General features: G+C 39.6%; 1 protein-coding gene across 1 annotated transcript in view; it reads right to left on the reverse strand.

Annotated features, from left to right (window-relative positions):
• The window catches only part of kcnj6 (potassium inwardly rectifying channel subfamily J member 6), a 173,969-nt gene that overhangs the window by 109,544 nt on the left and 39,311 nt on the right, over positions 1–25,114 (reverse strand). The gene's annotated exons all lie outside the window — the stretch shown is intronic.

Raw genomic sequence — 25,114 nt, forward strand, 5'->3', positions numbered from 1 at the left:
CATGATCAGGGTACAGATCATGAGAATTCCCTAATGTATCCTCTGCCTGGACAAGAAAAAAAATTGTTACCTCCCTCTCCTCATGGCTTGAAGCAGGAAACAACACGGTCAAAACACATCAACATAAAATACATAAAATAAAATACATATATTGAAACACATGGTAAAAAGATTAAAATATAGTAGTAATAGTAGAATGTTAATTTTAAATGAATCATTTAAAATTGATTGGCTAGATCTGCCAAAAGAGGTGGATCTTTAGTTGTGCTTTAAATTCTGTGTTTTGTTACCTCGCTCCAGCAGAGCTTGGAAAACATACATTTTTGGTCAACAGCAACCAGAATCTCCCAGGCTATAAGAAAATATAGTCTAAAAATGACTTATCTTGATTGTGAATTTTATCCCCAAACCTTTGGACTACATCCCCAATCCCCTTCAGAGTATCAGATGTTTTGAAGAGTTAGCAACTCAAGAGACAACAACCTCTCCAATTTAGAAATCTGCAAGAATTGTGGCCCTTCTTTCTTTCCTGTAGTGAACAGAAGAAGTACCATTTCATTACTGAAGTCACCAGTAATATGGCGAGCTTAACTTTGTGCAGAAAGTAGTGGACTTCTGAAGTGACAGATGGAAAATTATCTCTACTGAAACCAGACTGTTGATGTGAAGAACCTTCCCTCCACCCTGGCAGTCTTCTGAATGTATGACTGGAGTAATTTATCTATAGCAGTGATGTCAAACCTTTTAGAGATGGAGAGCCCAAACAGGGGTGGGGGTGGGGGATGGAAGGATGGGTTGGGGTTGGCAATTTGGGGGTTGGCAAGCCTGGGGGTGCGGTGTGTCTGTGTGTGTGAGCGCAAGCAAGCAAGGGGCAAGCAAGGCGGATGGGCGGGCAAATGAGTAGGTAAGTGGGGGCAAGTGAGTGAGTAAGCGGACAAGCTGCAAGTGAGCGAGTGACCAAGGGCGTGGGTGGAGAAATGGGAAAATTGTGGAAGCGGGCAATGGTGTGCGTGCCAGGAGAGAGGGTGCTGCGTGCCACTTCTGGCACACGTGCCCTAGGTTGGCCAACACTGATTGATAGAAAACCTTTTTGCACATTTGATTGCTCTTCACTGGATTGTGGCTGATTACATATTTTTCCCCATAATTTGAGAAAAATGTACTAAATCAAAACTACCATAATTGGCTTGCATTCACTCAAATGACTGACTCAGCATCTGTAAATCTATGAAAAATGTCATCTCACATTGATTCTGGTTTTAGGACAGGGTGCAGTACTGAAATGTCTGTAGTGGCTCTAAGGGGGAAAGAGAGGGGGAATGCTGCCATTATGATCTTCCTGGATCTCTACATGGCTTTTCAAACTATTGATCTTAGTATCTTATTGTACTGGTTTTGTGGGATGGCAGTAGGAGGCTGTGCAGGTGCTGGGCCTGTGCCTCGGTTGGATGAGAGCCAATAAACTGAAATCGAATCTCACTATGGAAGAGGCTCTATAGTTCATTGATTTGGAAATTGGGTAAGCAGCCTGTCCTGGATGGGATTGCACACCCTATGAAGGAGCAGTGAGTGCTCCTAGATATGTCCTTGTCACTGTAGACAGAAGTGGAGCATGGAGTGCTTTGTGTTAGTTTTGACTGCTGCTAACCACAGTAATCCATTTACTGGTAACCTCCCAGTTAGACTACTGCAATATACTCTACATGCTGCTTTTGAACAAGGTTCAGAAACTGCAGCTAGTGCAAAATGCAGCAATTTGACTGTTGACTAAGGCCCGGGAGGCCGGATGCGGCTCCCTGGGTGCCATCTCAGGCCCTCCTCATTTTCCCTGACCTCTTGGCATAACGATGTGGCAGCCCTTATGCAGAAAGGATGGGGGAGGAAGGCACGCTGCAGCTGAAAGCCATCTGGAGCACTCTCAGCCACATGTGTCCTGCTCTCCTCTCGGCATATGGAGAGTGCGGGTGGCTCAAGGAAGGCATGCAGTGGTTGAGACCCCTCCAGAGCACTCTTGGACGTTGCCTGCCTCACCCTCCTCCCAGCATAATGCTGAGAGGACAGCCTGAAGATCAAAGGAAGAGTACTGGGGAGGAGGATTGAGGCAATCGCCGCATGTCTTGTTTTCCTCCCGGCATAAGGATAGGGTGAGCATCCCTGTCCTTATACCAGGAGGACAACCCGAGGATGACCTGGGCCCTGCTCCACCCCCCTCCTGGCCCCTCCCTCACCCAGGAGGGCTCCCGGCCAGCCCCACAATGTGGCCCCAAGGCAAAAATGTTTGCCCATGCCTGATATAGACAGTGTATTGTGCTAATCATAAAAGAAATGTATTAGCTGCTCATATATTTCTGATCTTAATTCAAGGTACACATGGGAACATTTAAAACCCTAAACAGCTTGGGACCTTAATGCTTGAGGAAACACCTTTTCTCATATGTCCCTGTCCAAGGATTAAGATCTGCTGGAGGTTTCTTACTCTATTCCACCAGTGAGATCAAACACTGAGTTAGGACATGAGAAAGAGCCTTTTCAGTTGTAGCACCCAGTTCTGGATTGCCCTCCTCTGAGAGAATCGACTAGTGCCAGCACTCATGTAATTTAGGTGACAGGTTCAAACTTGTCTGTTATCAAAGACTTCTTATTCCAAATACAGTGTACATAAAATAATAATTTTTAAATCTTTTAAAATTGTTTTTAACTTATTACTGAAGTTTAATGTGTTTTGATTTATTTCATTATTGTATTGTTTCAAATTCTATAACTAGATTAGTGCTTTTTGGAGCCATTCAAAGGTTTTTAATGTAGGGTGGGGTATAGATACTACACAGATAAAGTCCAAAAGGGAGTCAGCATTGCATACTGATAAGAACCAATGGAAGAATTAGAGAAGGGAAGATTAAAAACAAAACTGGCTTGGTGTTGTCAATCAAAGGAGAAGTGTTCATGCTAAAACATTTCATATTCTTTTATATTATTTTTCATAAAATAAAATCACATTTCTATGAGAATTCTGTTTGTCATAATTTTAAATTATTAATAACTACTTCAGAAGCTTGCTTCTGGGGTACTATTTTCTCTCTATAAAGAACTACCTATGGAAGCAGATGCAAGAAAAAAATGTATCGGAATGAAAAATACAGTTATTTGTGAAAAGCCAGTGAGTTCAACTGGACCAACATGTAGAACCTATTACTTCAGCTACAGAGAGAATACTGTCTGCATAGGAAGAAGCAGGTATTCTGTGATACATGAGTGACTGGAAGAGGTAATGGACTGAATGAGGAAAAACAAATTGAAATTGAATCCAGGCAAGACAGAGGTGCTTGTCATCCCAACCTAGGGATGGCAGTATATCAACCAGTTCTGGATGGGGTTACACTCCCCCTGAAAGACTGTGGGCCCTACCAAACAGGCCCTTTATCCCAGGATCTAATCCCAAGTTTTCTGTTTATCCCAGATTATCTGGCAGTGAGGACTCATGTAATCCAGGTTAAAGCAGAAAACCTGGGATCAGATCCTGGATCAGATATTACATACCTGGATGTCACTACTAGCCTTGGACAGTACTGCACAGCTTTCTTCTACTTCAATGTACCTAGATTACCCTTTTATGGCTAATTTATTTCTTACATTTATAGATAATAATCATGATTTAGTCCATTCATCACTGAATATAGCAATAATTAAACTTTCTGTCAAGTTGAATGGATGACATATAAAAGTTGATTGGATACCAGATCTTTCATTTCCTTTAATTGCAGAAATCACAAATGCATAATGCCTTATGAAGCAGCTGATGTCCAGATATTCAAGATTTACATTTTTGCAACTCAGCAGTTCCAGGAAAAATAAAATATAGAAATGGCTTTCAGCCAGCCTAGCACTACCACAGAAATAACAACTTTCCCAGAGCTTAGATAAGTCACTTTTTCAACTAAAACACTCATAATCCCCTAGTAAGCATGGTCATTGGTTATGCTGTTTGAGAGATTCTGGCAGCTTTATTTCAAAAGGTAATTTTTCCAATTTGGACCTTCCCATGAATGCATTGTTGGGGTCCCTATCCCTGCACTAAATGAAGAAGCTATTGGAATGTTGCGTAAGGACTTGTACTACTATGAGGCAGAGTGAGACAGCTGTTTTCAGGCACTAGAGGCTGAGATTGGAAGGAGTGGCAGATGCTGTCTGAGGATCAGCTGAAATATGTCCAATTTTTTCCGGGTGAACTACCATTTGACATGGATGATAGATAAGGAACCAATTTAAAGCCAAGAAGCCGAAAGTCTGCATAGCACATCAAATGCTTTAGACAATTGTATTGAAAAAGAATAGAGGATAATATAGCTCAGGGGTTCTCAAACTGTGCTCTGTGGAGCCTTGGTGATAATGAGGGGCTCCACTGTGCCATACTGCTTCACACCTCATTTTTTCTGCTCCTGAGAAATGCAGGGAAATTAAACCTTTGAGCTTCCAGAAACAGCAGCAGCAGCATTCTCCCAGGGCACAGGCCCTTTCTCCCCTGGCACACTCTTTTCCTTGCTGCCCAGACCCTTCCCTGCCCCCACTTTCTTTGCTTCCAAAACCCTACCCCCCACTGCTCAGGAGATGCTTTGATTGTGTTTTTCATGCATGGTACAAGGGGGTTGGACTGGATGGCCTCTGGGGTTTCTGTTGTTGTTATTATTATTATTACAAAGGTTGGGTGGCCATCTGTTGGGGTGTTTTGATTGTGCTTTTACTGCATAGCTGCTGGATGATCTCTGGAGTTTCTGGTATTATTATTATTATTATTACAAAGGCTAGATGACTATCTGCTGGGGGTGCTTTGATTATGTTTTTCCTGCATGGTAGAAGGTGGTTGGACTGGATGGCTTTTGGGTTTTCTATTATTATTATTATTATTATTATTATTATTATTATTATTATTATTATTATTATTATTACAAAGGATAGGCGGCCATCTGCTGGGGGTGCTTTGATTGTGCCTTTCCTGCATGGCACAGAAACACTCTCCATCCATCTGCCACTGGCCCAGCCCAAGCCTGACACACACACACACACACACACACACACACACACACACACACACACATAAATATATAAACATTTCTTGGGGCTCTATGAGAAACTTTTGCTTCAAAAAGGGCTCCGTGGCTGATATAGCTGATCCGCGTATATATAAAATGACCATGAGAAATTCTGGAAAGGACTACAAAGCCACAACAAGAGGCTAAGCTGCCAAGCTCTTCTTTGACCACTTTGCCATGGTACACTAAACAGGTGCCATGGAACACTAAACAGTTACACCCACCTCATATTCTTATGCCTTTGGAAATTATCAACCAGTGCTTTGGTCCTAATGTCACATTTTCTAAATTGTGTAAACAAGCTCTTTTCAGTGTTTCAAAATATATTCCTGAGACTTTTCGTGTTTCAAAATATATTCTTGAGACTTTTCATCATCCTTGTAGCTCATTGCTTCTGTGTAGATTTTCTAAAAATAAATATATACGCTTTGTGATTAATTAAAATTAAAACAATTAAAATTATTGTCATTTGCAACATTTCCAGTGGTGATGCTGGGATGAATTAGTTTAAGATCCAGCTAATCATCAATTTGGAGACCATGACTGTACATCTCTGGGCTAGATTTTTAAAGCACTGACCAGTCTTTGCTTGAATATTCATAAGTAGAACATTATAGTACATTTTATTCTGTTATCTAAATGATGTTATAGTAGTCCTGATTTTCCTGTTGGTTCACAAAGTACGAAAAAAAAGAGTTATACATTTTTTCTTTCTTTTGGTGGTGAAGACTACAGTGACTAGAAATCGTTGCACTTTTAGCATCATCCATTATAGTAGGTAAGACAGACTAAAATGGAAATATTAAATAGTTACATACATTGTTAATAGAAAACATTTGGATTTGTTTTTAGTTTTCAAAGCAGTTAGAGAATGTATCAGTGAAAGACTAAAATGAAATGTTCTAAAGCAGGCATGGGCAAACTTTGGCTCTCCAGGTGTTTTGGACTTCAACTCCCACAATTCCTAACAGCCAGTAGGTTGTTGGGAATTGTGGGAGTTGAAGTCCAAAACACCTGGAGGGCCAAAGTTTGCCCGTGCCTGTTCTAAAGCTACAATTAGTATAGATTGCTTTAATCTTCCATCTCTGGAAAATGGATTGGCATCCAGTCAGTGTCACAAAGAGTTATAAGTACAACTTGTACCTGTGTATGGCTTTTTTGTGTTTGTAGAAGGGGGCAGTTTTGTGAAATATCCCATGTACAACAGCCAGTTTTGTCTCTGCGGGCTCATTTTCCTGCAACTTCCCTCCAAAGTGATCATTTAGTGGCCCTCTCTGTCCCTCCTTCAGCCACCACATGGTCATATTGCTGTGTGTTCATGCAGGAAAACAGTGAGTTCTTGGGGATGGAGAACAGAAACATGGCATAGTTATGGCTGGCATAATTTCACACTACATATCCTTGATGAAGGATGTCAGCCACAGAGAGAAACATATGCAGCCGTGCAGCAAAATAAAACAAAATCCAAAGTCCTCAAAAGATGGATACTTTCATTGGCCAACCAAAACGTTCAAAACACACCATGCAAGCTTTTGAAATTCCACTGGCTTCTTCATCAGACAAAATATGTTTTTAAAAATCATGCAGGAGAAGTCACAGACTTACTGCTGTTACTGGAACTTACATTTTATTAGTCTCCACATGCCTGCTTTGAATCTCCTTGAGAGAAAGTGGGATACAAATACTAAAAATAATGAATAAATTAAGAAAATAATAAATAAAGAGCCACAGCCTGCATTGAGATACCTTAATCCAGTGGAGCTTTGAATGCTTTGTGTGATGAATTTTGTGCATTTGATTGGCCAACAAAAGTACACTACTCTTTTGTGGATTGTGCTTTATTCAGCCATAGCAGGATGTAGCAAGTCTAGGTTCAGCTTGTTCATACATGTTAAGGACCTAACCAAACATGAGATGAAACTTGTATTTGAAAATGACTGTCTATCGTTGATTTTAGGTATGATGGCTTTTCCTCTCCCAGTTGATTCTTGTGTTGTCAAATGAGTATTTCAATTCCTGTCACATTTAGAGGCGGACATAGCCAAATGGCATCTGTCCTGAGGCTGGCATGGGAGGAGAGGGTAGAGTGTATTGATGTTCAATCTGTTTCATTGTTCATATTGGTTAACAGATTTTTAATTTGCATTTCTAACTAACTGAGGGAAGAACAGAGGGGGACCTTCAAGGTACTCCCAAGATCTATTATAGTTCCTATTACAATGTTCCCTCACTACTTTGCGGTTCACTTTTTGTGGATTCGCTGTTTCACAGTTTTTCAATAAATTCTAAAAGCCTATTATAAATCATAAAAAATTACAATTTACAGCCTAAGGAAGGGAGGAAGGAGAAGCCAAAGGGAGAGAAAGGGAGCCCAAGTGGCAACAGGAGGAGAAGGAGGCGATTTATCAACACACGTTTGGTTGATAAAGACTTAAAATTGTGTGTAACTACTAAAATAATATATAAATATTTAAATAAATATAGCGTCTCTCCTTCACGGATTTTCACTTATTGCCTCTCCTGGCCCTGCCTCCCGTGCTGCATGCCCTGGCCCCGGCTCTCGCGCTGCGCGGGAGGTGGGGCCAGGGCGCGTGGCGCGGGAGGTGGGGCCATGTCTGTCCCCGCCTCCCGGGGGCTCAATAGTGCCCCGGGAACATGGTGCCCAATGTGGGGGCCTAGTCGGCTTCCTGTGTTGGCCCGGGCCTGGTAGAAGTTCCTGGGTTTGGGCGGGGGGTAGAACTTTTGTCTGTTGGAGGCCAGTGTGAATGTTGTAATTAATCAACAATTAGCATTAAATGGCCTTCCCAGTCTTGCATCCTGGCCAGGGGGAATCCTTTGTTAGCTGCCCCCCATATTGATTTCTGTCTGGAATTCTTTTGTTTTCAGAGTGCTGCTCCTTATTTACTGTTCTGATTTTGGAGGTTTTTTTTTTAATACTGGTAGCCACGAAATACAGGAAACCATGAAAATGAACAAAATCTGGCAGCTAACGACTCTGAACAAAGGATTTCCCCAGGCCAAGATGCAAGGCTGGGAAGGCCATTTAATGCTAACAAATTACAACATTCACACAGGCCTCCAACAGACAAGACTTCTTTCCCCGATCCAGGAACTTCTACAGATATATAAACCCTTTTTACTTAGTTTCTCCATACCTCACAACCTCTGAGGATGCCTGCCATAGATGTGGGCAAAACGTCAGGAGAGTATACTTCTGGAACATGGCCATACAGCCCAGAAAACATACAGCAACCCAAAGAGTGGTTTGCTGAAGGTTACCTAATGAATGACAGCTTTATCCCCCCTCCCCAGAATTGAATGCGGTATTATGCACTGGTGGCCCATCATCCATTCAGAAGAAGTTCCCTCATCCTGCAGAGCTGCCCAAATCTGTTCTACCACATAACCCAATGAGCACTTAGCAGTATTTCTGAGAAATAAAACTACCAAGCTCTTTCATCCTCTTGATACAAAGCTTTCTTCCCACTCTTATATTTTATTATTGAAATCCCTTTCTGCTTCGCAATCCAACCTTCTCTTTTCCAAATGTACTCACTGAAATAGAATACATTATTCCAGCAACAAATTTCACCAGTGCCATGTAGAGATAAAATCTCCCTGTCTTAACACTTACTCACTACTACTCTGTTTATACTTGCAAAAATGACACAGGCCTCCTTAGCCATCATGATGGCAATGTAAAGGAAGAGTATATAGAATCATCACATCATTGCAAGAAGAAAAGTTTCCTGTGATTTTTGAGAGAGCAATTTAAAACACTGCATCTTTGATTCATCACTCCAATTTTAGTGATGCTTGTTCCTATGCTCATTGCATAGTGGACATCAGCTTGCACTTAGCTAGGCAATGACTAGCAGAACGTCCTGAAATAATAGGCTTTCCCCAGCATTGCAGGATGTGCTATACAGGTAGAACTGACAGACATATATGTGGCATTAAATAAACAGAGCCCACCCTGCCATTAGGCAGAATGAAATAATTGCTTCAAATAGCAGATTTTGGGAAGCAATGGTTACTGATGCAGCAATAACAACAACATCAATAATAATTTCCTGTCTGCTTCTCCCTATGGAACAAGATGTGGGTGCAGTAGAATAAAACATAGCAACAAATAGACATGTTACACTTTCAAAATACAGTAAAAAGAACATCAAATAACAATTACATGAACAGTTAAAAGGGCAGAGCATCCATTTAACAAAACATACATAGTAAAAACACTCCATTCATAATTTAAAAACCATCTAGAAAGACCTGCCAGAAGGGTCTGGTCTTTATTGCTGTTTTAAGCACAGATAGCATATATCCAGCAGTAAGAGCCCTTCTGGCAGGTCATTCCACAATTTGATGGTGACTGATGAAAAAGATGCCAGCCTGGTCTTGGCTGGCTGAAGTTAACAGCTCCCAGAAGACCTGAGTGGGTGACAAAGGAGAAAGAGATCCCATGTAGGACTTCGAAGGTAGCAACCAACACTTTGTATCTTGTTCATATACTAATTGGTAGCTAGTGGAGTGATTTTAATATAGCTGTAACAGGATCACTCTTAGATGTGGAGTCTTCTGGAGGATGCTACCCCATCAAAAGCAGTCCGGTCACATGAGGTAAGGAGAGGGTGCCATCTTGTCCTTTTCATCATTGAGCAAAATGTCTTGGGCTGCTTTGGCATTAAAGCTCCTGAATTACAATCCCTCCATTTGTATAATTTTCAGAAATGTGGGATATCGTTCATTCCTGATCTGATTTAAGGCATAATTACTTTCTATAGCAATATGAAGGTGAATGCCTTGTGAATTCCTCAATATTCTCTTGAGGCATTAAGCATTCAGCCACTAACTGCCCATTTGATATGGATGCACTGTGAAGACAGTTTCCTCAGAAATGTCAGCTCACAGAACACTGTCTTGGGATTCTTAAATTGCTTTGCAAACTGAATGGAAATAATATGATGCTTGACATACTATCAGAGGAGAATAATAGAGTTTCACTTTATTTACAGCCTTTCATGCTCAAGATAGCCTTAAATATCTTACTATAACAAATTAGGTAGAGGTTGTTCAGGGATGATGAGTAGGCTAATGGAATACTCATTGTTATGCCTTACTCAAAAACAGCCTACACAAACAGCTGTAGAAAGCAACTCCTGTTGGGTAGGAGAAGATTTTGACTAGGATGGGTTCCATGGCACTCTAAAGCAATTTTGGATTCTGGACTTGATGTCTTAGCATTCTAAAGTTTAATCATTTTGATACCATTTCAGTTTATTTATTTGATGTGGTTAAACATTTCATGATTTTATTTCATAGATCTTATTGAGTCCCCACAGGGAGATAGGGTGGGATATAAATAATAATAATAATAATAATAATAATAATAATAATAATAATAATAATAATAGACAGACTACAAACAGAGGCACAACTTATGTGGCCCAAATGATTAATTGGAACGTATGCCTCAAGTACCACCTCTCAGCAGTAAAGAATTGGTGGGATCACAAACCTGCAAAAGTATTGGAAAATGAGCACGCAAAGATACTGTGGGACTTCGGAATCCAGACTGTCAATGTTTTGGAACACAACACACCAGACCTCACAGTTGTGGAAAAGAAAAAGGTTTGGATCATTGATGTTGCCATACCAGGTGACAGTCGCATTGACGAAAAACAACAGGAAAAACTCAGCCGCTATCAGGACCTCAAGATTGAACTTCAAAGACTCTGGCAGAAACCAATACAGGTGGTCCCGGTGGTGATCGGCACACTAGGTGCCGTGCCAAAAGATCTCAGCTGGCATTTGGAAACAATAGACATTGACAAAATTACAATCTGCCAACTGCAAAAGGCCACCCTACTGGGATCTGCGCACATCATCCAAAAATACATCACACAGTCCTAGACATTTGGGAAGTGTTTGACTTGTGATTTTGTGATACGAAATCCAGCATATCTATCTTGTTTGCTGTGTCATACAATGTTGTTGTGTGAATAATAATAATAATAATAATAATAATAATAATAATAAGTCCATCCCAAATATTAGGAATTGCTATTTTTAAAACATGTTTGCCTGAAAATGCATATGAATGTTTGTGTACCTTTATCTGAATACATGCACTTCCATTTACACTTTTTATAATACATGCATCTTTTGCAAACAATTCTTCTGCTGGTATGCCTTTATCTGAACTTTATTTTCATATATATATATGTATATGAATGTGTGTGTGTGTGTGTATAGTGCATTTCTCTCACATATGCGTTTTCATATACATTTTTGATTGAACAACTTTCCAAACTTTTGTTTCAAAATTACAGAAGTGTGAGCTGAGTCCACATAACTCATGATCAGTAAATTCATCTAAAGCTTGCAATGATTTCGACAATTCCTATTGTCATTACAGCTTGGTACAGTTCATATATATCCTTAATAACCAAAGAACCAGTACAGGGCACTCATTAAAAACATAAAAGTAAATCTGGAGATTTATTGCATGTATGAAATAAAATTTTAAATAGAACTCAAGACAGCAAAAATCAACATGAATCAAAATAGGTTTGCATGGTGTTCCTGTAATCAGCTACTGTATATACTCACGTACATATCAATCTCATATAAGTTGAGAGAAGATTTTGAGGCCTAAATTATTGATTTTGATATGACTCATGTTGAGAGTCATTATGCAGACAGGGGAAAGCATGAAAAAGAGCCAGCTGCCTCTGTCTGCCACTGCCATTTCCTTGTACAGAAAGGACAGAAGCATCACCATGGTGGAGAGAACAGATGGATTTGGTGCTTCTTTTAGGTTCTCCCAGGATGGATCAATATTTTGTCCTCTGCTACTCTACACAGAAAGGGGGATGGTTTCCTTTTCAATAAAAGATAAGGTACAGTATTTGCATTGACCTATGAATAAGTTGACCCAGTTTTTTTTGGATTGATTATTGGACTAAAATGTCTAGACTTATACATGGGTATATAGGGTAATGGAGCAATCCTATACATATCTATTCCCAAGTCAATTTGGTTGAGTTTAAAGGGTCTCATTCCTAGATACACAAGTATAAGATTCCATCTGAAATGTCTTGTCTTGTGTTGAGGACTCCATTCTCAATGTTGAGACCTCTCTGAAAGGGAGGGAGGGCTTAAGATATTAACAGTATGCTGTGTATCAGCCTTCTGAGTAATTAGATCGACAACTGAAATACAACTTGTAGTGGTTAGAGGTGAATTGTCAGTACATGAAACTAGTTTCCTTAGTCACTTGTAATTCAATTAGGTGTCAAAGCAGTAAAATACTGATAGTTATTTATTATTTTTATTCCATAGAGAGTACTTGAAATGGATTGAAAGGAAAAGAAACTTTAGATTCATCAAAATGTAAAATGCAGCTCACCAAGTGTAAATTATGCTTCTCTCAGAGAAAACCATCAATGATTGGTTTCAAGATATACACAATTTAGTTATGGTCCTATACTTTTTTTAGCATTACATAAATAAATAAATAAATACCATAAATAAAACTCTAAACGAATTCAAGTCGCCAGGACCAGATCAGCTACATTCAAGAGTATTGAAGGAATTAGCGGAAGTTATTTCAGAACCACTAGCAATTATCTTCGAGAGTTCTTGGAGAACAGGAGAAGTCCCAGCAGATTGGAGGAGGGCGAATGTGGTCCCTATCTTCAAGAAGGGAAAAAAGAACAACCCAAACAATTACCGTCCGGTCAGCCTCACATCAATATCAGGCAAGATTCTGGAAAAGATCATTAAGGAAGTAGTCTGCAAACACTTAGAAACAAATGCGGTCATTGCTAATAGTCAACACGGATTTACCAAAAACAAGTCATGCCAGACTAATCTGATCTCATTTTTCGATAGAGTTACGAGTTGGGTCGATACAGGGAATGCCGTGGATGTAGCGTACCTGGATTTCAGTAAGGCCTTCGACAAAGTCCCCCACGACCTTCTGGCAAACAAACTAGTAAAATGTGGGCTAGACAAAACTACGGTTAGGTGGATCTGTAATTGGCTAAGCGAACGAACCCAAAGGGTGCTCACCAATGCGTCGTCTTCAACATGGAAAGAAGTGACAAGTGGAGTGCCGCAGGGCTCCGTCCTGGGCCCAGTTCTGTTCAACATCTTTATTAATGACTTAGACGAAGGGTTAGAAGGCACGATCATCAAGTTTGCAGATGACACCAAACTGGGAGGGATAGCTAACACTCCAGAAGACAGGAGCAGAATTCAAAACGATCTTGACAGACTAGAGAGTTGGGCCGAAACTAACAAAATGAAGTTCAACAGGGACAAATGCAAGATACTTCACTTCGGCAGAAAAAATGGAAATCAAAGATACAGAATGGGGGACGCCTGGCTTGACAGCAGTGTGTGCGAAAAAGACCTTGGAGTCCTCGTGGACAACAAGTTAAACATGAGCCTACAATGTGATGCGGCAGCTAAAAAAGCCAATGGGATTTTGGCCTGCATCAATAGAGGAATAGCGTCTAGATCCAGGGAAGTCATGCTCCCCCTCTATTCTGCCTTGGTCAGGCCACACCTGGAATACTGTGTCCAATTTTGGGCACCGCAGATGAAGGGAGATGTTGACAAGCTGGAAAGTGTCCAGAGGAGGGCGACTAAAATGATTAAGGGTCTGGAGAACAAGCCCTATGAGGAGCGGCTTAAAGAGCTGGGCATGTTTAGCCTGCAGAAGAGAAGGCTGAGAGGAGACATGATAGCCATGTACAAATACGTGAGGGGAAGTCATAGGCAGGAGGGAGCAAGCTTATTTTCTGCTGCCCTGCAGACTAGGACACGGAACAATGGCTTCAAACTACAGGAAAGGAGATTCCACCTGAACATCAGGAAGAACTTCCTCACTGTGAGGGCTGTTCGGCAGTGGAACTCTCTCCCCCGGACTGTGGTGGAGGCTCCTTCCTTGGAAGTTTTTAAGCAGAGGCTGGATGGCCATCTGTCGGGGGTGCTTTGAATGCGATTTCCTGCTTCTTAGCGGGGGGTTGGACTAGATGGGCCATGAGGTCTCTTCCAACTCTACTATTCTATGATTCTATGATTCTATGATTCTATATATGCTAGCACAATTACAATGGGCTCCAGAATGTGTAACATTTTGAACAATGGGTATCATGGCCTTGAATGTACCTATTATTCAATTATCACAAATTCTATGACAAGAATCAGAGTGATAGTTGTGTGTGTGCATATAAGGTTGTGAAATTATTGGCTCCAATGCGAGCCACAGTTACACAATGTCTGAAAAAGTGCAAGTACTTCTGCAACTATAGGCTTTGGTCTTGGCAAATTCATGGCAGGACAAAACATTGCATCAAATTCAGCAATGCATTTCGTCTTCCATCCAGCTTCATACAATTGTGGGCTGCATCAATACAAGTATGATGTCTAGATCAAGGGAAATAACAGTACAACTATATTCTGTTTTAGAACCTTATCACATTAGGAAATATTCCATTTCTAAGACTGTTAGAGAATGATTTTGAACAGGTCCCATCACATGAAGTTTGCCCCATTCTTTTAGTATTCCATTGGAATCTATCTGCAAAGCGTTGCAGAAATTGATTATTTATAGATGGAATCGTAATCGTGGTTTTTTTTGAAATTCTATGGATTCTTCCATTGTGAAAGTGCTGTTTTGGGTGTGATAGGAAAATCTGTATGCATCCCATCAACAACTATACTTTTTAAAAGGTCATAGAGTGATGCAGGGGTGTTTTGAATGGATTGGGAGGAGCCAGCCTTCCGTGGTGTGATGAGTCAAAGCGCAATATTTTCAAATCATAACAATCGTAATAATCAGGTGTGATGAAGAGAGTATGCATCCCGTCTCAATACAATATGCATCTAGTCCTAAAAATAAGGGATGCATACTGATATAAACGGATTATATCCCAATGTGATAAGGTCATTAGACTTTGCCTGGAATACTGTGTCCAGTTGTGGGCATCACAATTCAGAAAGATATTGACAGAGAAGGGTGACCAAAATGGTAAAAGGTCTGGAAGTTAAGCCCTATAAGGAGTAGCTTAGAGAGTTTAGTATGTTTATTTTGGAGAAGGTGTAGAGGTGACATGATAGCCATGTTTAAATATTTGCAACAATGTCATATCACACTAGAGCAGTGGTTCTCAATTTGTGGGTCTCCAGATGTTTTGGCCTCCAACTCCCAGAAATCCCAGCCAGTTTACTAGCTGTTAGGATTTCTGGGAGTTTAAGACCAAAACATTTGGGGACTCACAGGTTGAGAACCACTGCGCTAGAGCATGGATCCACTTTAAATCTGGTTGCTGCCTCCTACAGCATTCTGGGGCTTGTAGTTTAGGAGCCTTTGAAATGCCCAGCCAGGCAGGTCCTGGGCCTCACTAAACTACATGTGGCACAGAGCAATAAATATGTTGCATTTCAGTGTGATGGAGTACCCTTCTCTGGAGGTTTTTAAACAGAAACTGGATGACCATCTGTTGGGAGTGCTTTGATTCCTATATGTTCCTGTATGGCAGGGGGTTTGACTGCACAGCCCTTGGCATCTCTTCCAATTCAACATTTCTATGATTATGTGATCTGTCTCTTTGGCTGCCATTTTGCCCCAAGTACTCAGCAAACAATTCATTTATTCTACCTAAAAACTTCAACTTAAGACGGCATAGCCAAGGTCTGAGTGTATTAATCTGTGGATCTACCTCATGCATCAATCAGGCTGAACTCTCCCTAGAAAGGTTATTGTATGGATTAAGTGCAAGAAAAAGCAAGTGTCTACAACTCTTCTGCCTTCATTTGTGCTATAATGAGGAAGATTAGGGGCTGTTTACTATGTGGTTGGAATATATAATTCTGTGTGTCATACTAGAAGCATTTATGCATTGGTTTTTCTTCTTTTCTTCCTTTCTTTTGCTTCTTGGTAAAGTCTGCCTGCTCAATACTGGAAAACATTTTTACCATGTTTTAATAATACAGAATGTTAAATATTATAGCAGATTTTTACCTGCAACAATAATTACTATTTAATAATGGGTGCATCATGGAGCTGTTGTTATCAGTTTGAATCACCTCACTTTGATGTGAAAAGGAAACTACTTATTTACTTAGTCATTTAGATTTTTGTTTGGACTAGTTTCAGACAGGACTGTGGTTTTCTTTGATGGGGAATGACATCACATTTACAGAAAAATATGAGTTGTATCTGTTCAGAATATAATGTGAGGGTTGTGTTTGGTGATTCAGAGATCATTGTCAGGGCCAGCAATGTTAGAGGTATCTTCAGTCAGTCTCCTGTGTCTGTTACCCTTCACCCATCCACTCCTTGAGAAGAAGTGGAACAACAAAAAAGCAGAAAAAAATCAAGTGAGACTGGGGTGTCATATGGACTTCTATATACGGAGGAATCATTTGAATGAGAAGTGGTGTACAATTCCCTTTTACAGTACTTTGGTCTATCTGGGTGCTTCTACGTTTTTCTTCAGAATCGACAAAGTGTAGCTGTGGAGTTGAATAAACTCATAGAGTTGGAAGGAAATACGAGAGCTATCTAGTCTACCTCCTGCCATGCATCAATACCCAGCAAAAACTCCTGAGAGATGACCATCTAAACTCCACTTAAAGATCTCCAAAGAAAAGGGGTCCACTACCAACTGGGATAGTATAATGCACAGCTGGACAGCTCCTACAATCTAGAATAGGGGTCCTCAAACTTTTTAAGCCAAGGGCCAGTCCACAATCCTTCAGACTGTTGAGGGGCCGAATTATCATTTGAAAAAGAAATACAAACAAATCCCTATGCACACTGCATATGTCTTATTTGTAGTGCAAAACAACAACAACAATGAAAGAACAATAAAATATTTAAAAATGAAAACAATTTTAACCAACATAAACCTATCAGGATTTCAATAGGATGTGTGGGCCTGCTTCTGGCTAATGAGATAGTCAAGTTAATTAGGATTGTTGTTGTTATGTGCCTTCAAGTCATTTCAGACTTTGGGCGAGCCTAAGTCTAAAATTATTTATTTATTCATTTACTACATTTATTTACTACATTTATATCCCGCCCTTCTCACCCCGAAGGGGACTCAGAGCAGCTGTATGTACATACAATATATTATATTATTAACAAAGCACAACATTAGCATTATATATTACTACTAGCTGTGCCCGGCCACGCGTTGCTGTGGCAAAGTGGTGGTGGTATTGGTTAAAAATTGTGCAATTTTTATTTGACGTTATTTGTATTTTTTTTATAAATTTTATTGTAAGTTATCTTTTTATTACATTTATTATTTTCTAGTATTATTTTTAGTTATTTTCTGTTATAGTATTTTATTCTATTAATTTTTTAGTGTTTTTAATTATTTTTAGTGTTTTTTATTATTTTTTATTGGGTTGCTAGGAGACCAAGTTGGAGGAGCTTAGCCTTCTAACTGGCAGCAATTGGATAAAAGCAATTATTCCTCTCTCTCTAATTAGGACTTTATTTTTCTTTTTTTTTTTGTTGTATCAACCTAGAGGCGTGGATGATGGGTTGTGTTGTCAAATTTCGAGGTTGGGGAGCCTTTAGTTTTGTTGTTTTGTGGGTCGCCGTGATACCATCACTCTTTTATATACAGTAGAGTCTCACTTATCCAACATTCGCTTATCCAACATTCTGGATTATCCAACGCATTTTTGTAGTCAATGTTTTCAATACATCATGATATTTTGGTGCTAAATTCATAAATACAGCAATTACTACGTAGTATTACTGCATATTGAACTACTTTTTCTGTCAAATTTGTTGTATAACATGATGATTTGGTGCTTACTTTGTAAAATCATAACTTAATTTGGTGTTTAAAAGGCTTCTCCTTAATCTCTCCTTGTTATCCAACATATTCGCTTATCCAACGTTCTGTCGGCCCGTTTATGTTGGGTAAGTGAGACTCTACTGTATATATAATTTTATTTATTTATTTATTTATCCTATTTATACTCTGCCTTTCTCACCCCGAGGGGGACTCAAGGCGGCTTACATATGGCACAATTCGATGCCTTAAACCAGGGGTCCTCAAACTTTTTAAGCCAAGGGCCGGTCCACAATCCTTCAGACTGTTGAGGGGCCGGATTATCATTTGAAAAAAATACAAATAAATTCTGATGCACACTGCACATGTCTTATTTGTAGTGCAAAAACAACAACAACAACAACAATGAAAGAACAATACAATATTTAAAAATATAAATAATTTTAACCAACATACATTTATCAGGATTTCAATGGGAAGTGTGCTCCTGCTTCTGGCCAATGAGATAGTCAAGTTAATTAGGGTTGTTGTTGTTGTTGTTGTGTGCCTTCAAGTCATTTCAGACTTTGGGCGAGCCTAAGCCTAAAATTATTTATTTATTTATTTACTACCTTTATTTACTACATTTATATCCCGCCCTTCTCACCCCGAAGGGAACTCAGAGCAGCTGTATGTACATACAATATATTATATTATTAGCATAGCACAATATTAGCATTATATATTACTATATTGAACTATACCACTATACTGTAATATTACTGTATATGTAATATATAACATAATTAATATTATTATATGGTATTATTATTAGTATTATATTGTATAACTTTATAATATTTTTTATCAATATTATACAGTAGAGTCTCACTTATCCAAGCTAAACGGGCCGGCAGAAGCTTGGATAAGCGAATATCTTGGATAATAAGGAGGGATTAAGGAAATGCCTATTAAACATCAAGTTAGGTTATGATTTCACAAATTAAGCACCGAAACATCAGGTCATACAACAAATTTGACAGAAAAAGTAGTTCAATACACAGAAATGTTATGTTGTAATTACTGTATTTACAAATTTAGCACCAAAATATCACGATATATTGAACACATTGATTACAAAAATGGCTTGGATTATCCAGAGGCTTGGATTAGTGAGACTCTACTGCAGGGGTCCCCAAACCTTTAAAGCAGAGGGCCGGTCCACAATTCTTCAGACTATTGAGGGGCCGAATTATCATTTGGAAAAAAAATACAAACGAATCCTATGCATACTGCACATGTCTTATTTGTAGTGCAACAACAACAACAACAACAACGAAAGAACAATACAATATTTAAAAATGAAAACAATTTTAACCAACATAAACCTATTAGGATTTCAAAGGAAAGTGTGGGCCTGCTACTGGCCAATGAGATAGTCAAGATTGTTGTTGTTGTTGTGTGCCTTCAAGTCATGTCAGACTTTGGCCGAGCCTAAGTCTAAAATTAATTATTTATTTACTACATTTATATCCCACCCTTCTCACCCTGAAGGGGACTCAGAGCAGTTGTATGTACATATTATATTATATTATTAGCATAACACAATATTAGCATTATATATTACTATATTGAACTTGTCCTCTATAATACCACTATACTATTATATAATATGTAATATATAACATATAATTAATATTATTATATGGTATTACTATTAGTATTATATTGTATAACATAAGATTATTATCAATATTATATGTATATACAATATATTATATTATTAAAACTGATATAAAAATATTATATTATAAAACTGAGGGCAGGGGCCAGGTAAATGATCTTGGAGGGCCGCATCCGGCCCCCGGGCCTTAGTTTGGGGACCCCTGCTCTACTGTATGTATATACAATATATTATATTATTAAAACTGATATAAAAATATTATATTATAAAACTAAGGGCAGGGGCCAGGTAAATGATCTTGGAGGGCCGCATCCGGCCCCCGGGCCTTAGTTTGGGGACCCCTGCTCTACTGTATGTATATACAATATATTATATTATTAAAACTGATATAAAAATATTATATTATAAAACTAAGGGCAGGGGCCAGGTAAATGATCTTGGAGGGCCGCATCCGGCCCCCGGGCCTTAGTTTGGGGACCCCTGATCTAGAACATACTTGTCTAATGCAAGGCCTACAGAATGAATCCGGCCCACCATGTCATTTTATGTTGTCCACGAGGCTTTTTATGACAGGGCAATGTAGTTACGTTTATAGTCTTACAATTACAAATGGCCCTTTGAGGCAACAATAAGGCTGATGTGGTCCTTGGTGAAAATGAGTTTGACAAATCTATTCACGTTCTGAATAAATTGCACTCTTCTTACTATTCAGCATTTACTACTCCTTGAATCAGGCAACAGATTATGTAAAGGATCAAAGTTTTAGAAAGTTTCTTTTTTGAACCACAACTTTTAAAATCCTCCAAATGGCATGGCTGTGAAGGAATCTCTGCCTAAAACTATATTATAGGTCAGTGGTTCTCAACCTGGGGTCCCCAAATGATGTTGGCCTTTAACTCCCAGAAATCCTAACAGCTGGTAAACTGGCTGGGATTTCTGGGAACTGTAGGCCAAAAACATCTGGGGACCCCTAGTTGAGAACCACTGTTATAGGTGCAAGCAATCCCTGAGTTACAAACATCCAATGGGAGTGAGACAACAGGAAGTGAGAGAAACCTACCCCAAGGAGGGGAAATTCACTGCTGAAAGAGTTATCATGGGGAAAAGGTGTCTCCACTTAAGCTTTCTCACAAATCCTTGTTTCCACAACAAGCCAAATTTTTCAAAATCCAATTATCACAGGAACAGAAAGTGAAGTGAAATCTTCTGAACAGGGACACAGACACCACAGAGTTGTTAACACTTCATTTCACTATTCAAAGCTTTTACATATGTGTGTGTGTGTGTGTGTGTATGTATGTATGACCTGAGAGCCAGCATGGTGAAGTGGTCTGAGGACTGAACTATGACTCTGGAGACTACAGTTCAATTTCCTGTTCAGCCATTTAAAACTGGCTGCAGGCAAGTTGCATTTTCACAGCTCAGGGAAGGCAATGGCAATTTGCCTCTGAATGAATCCTGCTAAGAAGACTCTGTGATAGGGTCACCTTAGGGTTGCCGTAAGCCAGCAACAATGTGTGCTTCCCCACCCCATCATGGGCTGACCTGGTATAAAGCAGTTTTTTGTGCTCCAGTACACATTATTGTTTATGGTTCTTTCTGTAAGGAGTTTGTTTTTTCCTGTCTGCCTATGTTAGCCTTGTCCTTCCTTTTCAACCTGTTACAAACAGAATTTTTACAATGATAATTTAAGATACCAACATGCTTTAATTCAATGGGAAATGATCTATGATTTTTTGAAAGGTTGGAGTTGTTATCTATCCACTGTTAGAGAAGCTTATAGAAAATGTAGTCTGCCCAATAAAATAAATATCTGTGCAGTTATCACGACTGCCAGCACTCTGCTTTCTGTGTTCATACTCTCATATCTCTCTGTTGATTTTGCTAATATGGAGACCAATTAGTGCTGAATGGACAGTTTTCCTAATGCTGACACCTGCCTGTTAGAAATGGTCTATTCATCATGTACCTAGCATACTCACTTGACTGTAATTGCTTTTTAGCCACCTGCCCAGATTCTATAAAGGTGGCTTTCAATTTGATGGCCACATATTAATGAAACACTCCCTCATTTGTTTTAGTTCTTTGCCATCAAGTCTCTCTCAACCCCCACCCCCTCTAATTATGAGCTTTATTTCAATTTATTCACCAAATTAGAAATGTCTCCTTAAATTACTTGTGCATAAAAAATACAAGACAAATTCTTTGCTTCACAGAGTATAATATTGTCCTTCAAAAATTGTATGCCCTTGGATTTCTGTGAATAAATGTGGCAATAATAATAATAATAATAATAATAATAATAATAATAATAATAATTTTATTCTTATATCCCACCCCATCTCCCTGAAGGGACTCGGGGCGGCTTACATGGGGACCAAGCCCAGTATTGCAACAATAAAATACAACAACATAAGATACATTCAATTACAATGAATTAATACATAAAACATATAAAAACCATAAAAGCATAAACTCAACAACAACCGATAACCAATAGCTGGGTGCAATGGGTGTGTTCAAAAATTGGAGGCAAGGGGGAGACCCTCCTCGCGCTCCCACCCCTGCCGCAAGCACAGCTGGTGGGGACGAGGGAGAGGGCCTTCTCCGTGGTGGCCCCTCGGCTCGGGAACCCCCTCCCCAGGGAGATCAGGCAGGCACCCACCCTGGTAGCCTTTAAGAAAGATTTGAAAACCTGGCTTTTCCAGTGTGCATTTAACAACTGATCACAAAAATAACCTCTTCAGTATTGATATTACTGGGCCTGATGTATTGTTTTCTGTCCCATTTGGTAATTAGTACTATTCCTCGTTTTCCCACCTCGAATTTCTCTTTGATACAGCATTTTTATCCACCTTATTAGATTTTAATCATGTACTCTATCCACTACTGCCCAGCCTTTTATTATTTTAATTTGCTCTACTGTTTTTACTTGGTGGTTTATTCAACATTATATTGTTGTTAAATGTTTAGTTTAATTTATGCAATCTTAAATGTCAATGATGTTTGTTTTATTATGAATGTATTTTATTTTGTTTATTGTGGAATTTTGGACTTGGCCCCATGTTAGCCGCCCCGAGTCCCTGTGGGGAGATGAAGACAGAGTATAAAAATAGTTATTATTATTATAAATTATACATGTGCAATATATTGCAAGGTCACTAATAAGATGGGCCAGTAATAAAGTGCAGTGGCCGGGTATAGGTGGAGGTAAAAGGACTCCTGTTTATAGGTGGCTGGGTATAGGTGGAGGTAAAAGGTAAAAGGAGGTAAAAGGCAATTATTTGTACAATGTATGATCTGCTTTTTCTGAAAAAAAAATTCTAGGGCCCATCTGTCTATGGAAAATATCATCCTTATGATCAAGAACCTCTTTTCTCTATTCCCTGAGCTGTGGTTTATTCACTTTAGTTATTTAGTAGACAGAAATTGTCATGAAAAAAAAAACAACTTGCTGGTCATTGTAGGAACAGAATGCTGGATCAAATAGTCTTTTTGGTCCAATCTAGTAGAGTTGTTTTTATATGGGACTAGCTGCTGTGGCGTAGTCTGGTGGTGTTGGTTAAAAATTGTTGAGGAAGTGGTGGTATTGAATGTATGTTGTATGGTTGTCTTTATGTTCTGTATGCATTAGGTTGTTTGTGTACTGTGAAAGTGGTGAGGCTAGAGGGGGTGTATGTCTCTGTGTAGTATTGTATAGTATTCACACGTTGTCCATCTGTTGTGAATGCTTGGATTGTGTCCTGCTGCATAGCAGAAAAGGGTTGGGCTGGCTGGCCCTTTGGGGGGTCTCTCCAAACTCTTGGATTCTATGCTTCTCCTATTATCATCACCATCATCCTCATCCTCATTATTATGCAGAGGCTGGATGGCCATTTGTCAGGAGTGCTTGGATTGTGTCCTCCTGCATGGTAGAAGGAAGTTGAAATGGATGATCCTTAGGGGTCTCTCCTAACCTTAGGATTGTATGATATTATTATTCTTAATCTTATTCAGAGGCTGGCTGGCCATCTGTTGGGAGTGCTTGGATTATGTCCTCCATGGCAGAAATGGGTTGGGCTGGATGGCCTTTAGGGGTCTCTCCTAACTCTATGATTCTATGATTAGATTATTATTATTATTATTATTATTATTATTATTATTATTATTATTATTATTATTATTGTGCAGATATTAGATGGTCATCTGTCAGGAGTGCTTGGATTGTGTCCTTCTGCATGGTAGAAGGAAGTTGAACTGGATGATCCTTAGGGGTCTCTCCTAACCTTAGGATTGTATGATGATGATAATGATGATGATGATTATTATTATTCAGGGGCTGGCTGGCCAACTGTTGGGAGTGCTTGGATTGTGTCCTCCATGGGAGAAATGGGTTGGACTGGATGGACTTTAGGGGTCTCTCCTATGATTGTATGTTTCGATTATTATTATTGTGGAGATATTGGATGGCAATCTGTCAGGAGTGCTTGGATTGTGTCCTTCTGCATGGTAGAAGGAAGTTGAACTGGATGGTCCTTAGGAGTCTCTCCAAACCTTTGGATTCTATGATTTTTTAAATTATTATTACAGTAGAGTCTCACTTATCCAACATTCACTTATCCAATGTTCTGGATTATTCAACGCATTTTTGTAGTCAATGTTTTCAATACATATTTTGATATTTTGGTGCTAAACTCGTAAATACAGTAATTACTACGTAGCATTACTGCATACTGAACTACTTTCTCTGTCAAATTTGTTGTATATCATGATGTTTTGGTGCTTAATTTGTAAAATCATAACCTAATTTGATGTTTAATAGGCTTCTCATTAATCTCTCCTTATTATCCAACATATTAGCTTATCCAATGTTCTGCCGGCCCGTTTATGTTGGATAAGTGAGATTCTACTGTATTATTATTATTATTATTATTATTATTATTATTATTATTATTATTATTCAGAGGCTGGATGGCCATCTGTTGGGAGTGCTTGGATTGTTTTTTTTTTTACAATTTGTCATTGCCTTGTTGTGTGGATGTTCTCATGCTCCCTGTCATGTCTCCCTTCTAGCCCCTGTTACGCACCTTCCTTCCCTTCCTTAGGGTGCCAAGCTCTGCTTTCCACCCTTCACTCCGGCAGGAAATCAAGCGGGCGGCAGTTATGGTGGCAGCTGCGTAGCCTGTTCAAATCTCCCTCATTCCGGCCCCGCCTGCCCCCTTTCCTCCCTCCCCCCCCCACAGGGTTGCGAGCTCCACAGCCGGCAAACCCACCTCGCTCTCACCTGCCCGTCCCAACTCAAGCCTCTTTCACCACTTTCGCCGTCATCTCTCTCTCCTGGGGCCGCCCCTCCTTCCCTCCCACTCCCCGTTTTTAGTGCGTGGGGCCGCAGCCGGTAAACCCACCTCACTCTCACCTGCCCGTCTCAACTGAAGCCTCTCTCTTTGCTTTCACCATTCTCTCTCTCTCCTGGGGCCGCCCCTCCTGCTCTGATGGGGATGGTGGTGATGATGGCGGCGGCTGCGGGCGAGCAAAAGTGTAGGAGGAGGGTGAGA

The sequence above is a fragment of the Anolis carolinensis genome, chromosome 3 (assembly GCF_035594765.1).
Source record: "Anolis carolinensis isolate JA03-04 chromosome 3, rAnoCar3.1.pri, whole genome shotgun sequence".
Classification (NCBI taxonomy): Eukaryota; Metazoa; Chordata; class Lepidosauria; order Squamata; family Dactyloidae; genus Anolis; species Anolis carolinensis.